The sequence below is a fragment of the Berghia stephanieae genome, chromosome 15, assembly GCF_034508935.2.
Source record: "Berghia stephanieae isolate SIO BIC M18660-M18661 chromosome 15, UCSD_Bste_1.3, whole genome shotgun sequence".
In the NCBI taxonomy this organism is placed as follows: Eukaryota; Metazoa; Mollusca; class Gastropoda; order Nudibranchia; family Aeolidiidae; genus Berghia; species Berghia stephanieae.
In genome coordinates, this window is record NC_088374.1 from 1,631,972 (window position 1) to 1,635,416 (window position 3,445).

A 3,445-nucleotide genomic window follows, 5' to 3' on the forward strand; every position below is an offset into this window, starting at 1 on the left:
TCAAACTATTCGTGTGTGACGGACGAGTCAGATGGCCGTATGCCTGGGGATACCGGTAGGTCGTAGGCACAAGGATCGGACAGTAGACTGGACGCGATCGCCAGTGACTGACCAGCACATTCTAGTCGTAAGGATAACATAATGATTTATCAACTCATTTGTAAGTATATGTATTTATTACGTCACGATTCAAAAACGTTTTAGCAACCTAGTTGTAAATATAAAATAATGTATCAACTCATTTGTAAGTATGTGTATTTATTACGTCACGATTCAAAATCGTTTTTGAAACCTAGTTGTAAATATAAAATAATGTATCAACTCATTTGTAAGTATATGTATTTATTACGTCACGATTCAAAAACGTTTTTGCAACCTAGTTGTAAATATAAAATAATGTATCAACTCATTTGTAAGTATCTGTATTTATTACGTCACGATTCAAAAACGCTTTTGCAACCTAGTTGTAAATATAAAATAATGTATCAACTCATTTGTAAGTATATGTATTTATTACGTCACGATTCAAAAAGGTTTTTGCAACCTAGTTGTAAATATAAAATAATGTATCAACTCATTTGTAAGTATATGTATTTATTACGTCACGATTCAAAAACGTTTTTGCAACCTAGTTGTAAATATAAAATAATGTATCAACTCATTTGTAAGTATATGTATTTATTACGTCACGATTCAAAAAGGTTTTTGCAACCTAGTTGTAAATATAAAATAATGTATCAACTCATTTGTAAGTATATGTATTTATTACGTCACGATTCAAAAACGTTTTTGCAACCTAGTTGTAAGGATAAAATAATGAATCAACTCATTTGTAAGTATATGTATTTATTACGTCAATATGATCCACGATTCAAAAACGTTTTTGAATTCCAACTGGTGAGATATCGCCTCTTATTGAAGGTACACATCACCGTAAATCAGGTTTCGGCCTTTGGTCTTCTTCGGGGAAATAAAATAAGCAAATATATTATATTACATCTCACACACACACACTTTCTCTCTCTCTCTCCCTCTCTCTCTCTCTCTCTCTCTCTCTCTCTCTCTCTCTCTCTCTCTCTCTCTCTCCCTCTCTCTCTCTCTCTCTCTCTCTTTCTCTGTCTCTCTTTCTCTGTCTCTCTCTCTCTGTCTCTCTCTCTCTCCATTGCATGCACACAAACAGTCACACACACACACACACATACACACACACACACGAAGACACACACACACAAACACACACACAAATTTTTACCCATGATGTTTTAACTATAATGCAAAAGTAACGAAACACATTTAATGTTCTCGTTTACCCGAAGAAGGCCAAAGTCCGAAACGTCTTTTATTTTGTGTTGCATCTTTTATAAGATTCATTTTGACTCACTTAAATTTGACTAAATTTTTATTTTAATTTGAGCTTTATATAGCACATTATCCACTAAATGTGCTCAAAGCGCTTTACAAGGGGTCCCTGGTCAACAGCAACATTTAACATGTGGGACGGTACATGACGCCTGTTAAGCGATATTACAATTTTTCGGACAAAGAAAACGCTGTTAACGGCCAGGTACACATTTTACACCTGAGTACGGTGAGAGAATGTGAGTAAAGAGCATTTTACACGGACTCAACTATGCGCCGAGCGCGAGGCTCGAACCCAGGACCTTCCGATCCGAAAGCGAGTGTCATGCCACTAGACCACATAGCCGCACATTATACGGTCCATTTAGGTACCTCTAGATTTGAAGATAACGTCACTAAATGGTTTTGGTTCCAGCCCTCTCCTTAAATAGTAACGTGTTATGATATCAAGTTTACAAGAAACATTTATTGTGACGTCAGATTATCAAACGTTAAATTTCACTAAAGTCAGATTTTTGGGGAAAAAAAGGTATAATTTAAATATTTTTGAAAATGTCTTTTACTCAGAGATGACGAAATCAAAAAGGATTGAGGGGTAGATAAAAGATTTCTTACACTCTTGCTTTTTGGGATTCGAACTCTGTTCCCAAAGGGCATTCGAACGCTCGTGCAGTGGTTGGGAACTCGTCCGGAATTCCAAAAAGCAAGAGTGTAAGAATCGTATATTATTCCAGCCTCTCATTGGAAAACCCTTTCATTTCTTAGTAAATACGTAATCGTTGAATAATGCTTTGAATGCGTTGAATAAAAAAATATGATTCAACGATTGCAGAATATTTTCTCAAATTTTATGGATGTAAAATAAGGTGTAAAAGACAGATGATTAGCGATTTAAAATAGTCTTTTCGAGCGCATGAAGACAAATCCAACGTTTTTGTTTTTGGGTCGAAAATTGTCATTCAAGCAGATGGAGAATGATACAATTTTTGGTGAATAGGAGTACTAATACCATACCATTTGGTAATCTTGGAATAAACGTATTCTTTCATTTATTTGTATTTATTAAACTCGTTGTATATTTATCGTGCAATAACATATACTCGCAAGCTCGTAGTATATATATATATATATATATATATATATATATATATATATATATATATATATATATATATATATATATATATATATATATACATATATATATATATATATATATATATATATATATATATATATATATATATATATATATATATATATATAACAAGATGTCGCGATTAATTTGAAACCAGAAGATTGGTTACACAATGTATGTATTCACTCATGCGGAAATTTGTTGTTTACACTTCCAATGAGATAGGAACTATCACATCACACGTTTGTTCTATATTGAGATAACCTCTGTAACTACGAACTCAATGAGTATTTGATATTATTTTAACCTATTAACTGTGTATTCAGGAGAACAAAGTACTCATTTAGAGACTTTCGGCCTATTTAGCCGGAGTTTATCCCGGTTTCTACAGCGTGGAATGGACAATAGCGATTGCTAGCTAGCCTTTTGAAGGGACGCTGGTCTATCGCAAAGTACAGAGGACATTCCGCCAGTTTTAACAGAGCCAGCTACCCAATAACTGCTAGGTGGTCAGGAGAGATTGCACCGTGGATTGATCTCGGTTCCTTTGCTTTTGAATTTTGAATCAAGTGCTCTACCAACTAGGCTATCTGGACCTCCCGACCTAGAGCTAATTTCGACTTAAATAATGACTTTTCACTATCGACCCTTTTGCCGCTAACAAAATTTAAATTAAGTCACAATTTCTATTATAATTTATAAATTTTATAATAAAAACATCTTAAAATAGAACTAGTTAATCCTTGAGTTTGATGTTTTATATATAGCGCAATATGCACGGAACGTGCTCAACACGCTTTACAAAGGATTCCTGACCAACAGCAACACGTAGAATGTAGAACAAGAGATGACGTCATTTTTGTTTTCGACAGACACAACGCTGTTTACGACCAGAAAATCATTTCGCACCTGACTAAGGTGAGAAATTGTGAATAAAGTTCTCAACTA

General features: G+C 34.1%; 1 protein-coding gene across 1 annotated transcript in view; it reads left to right on the forward strand.

Annotated features, from left to right (window-relative positions):
- The window catches only part of LOC144960270 (uncharacterized), a gene marked incomplete in the record, with an annotated part of 51,360 nt that continues 47,915 nt past the window's right edge, over positions 1–3,445 (forward strand). Inside the window, 1 exon segment of the mRNA XM_078893313.1 lies at positions 1–160.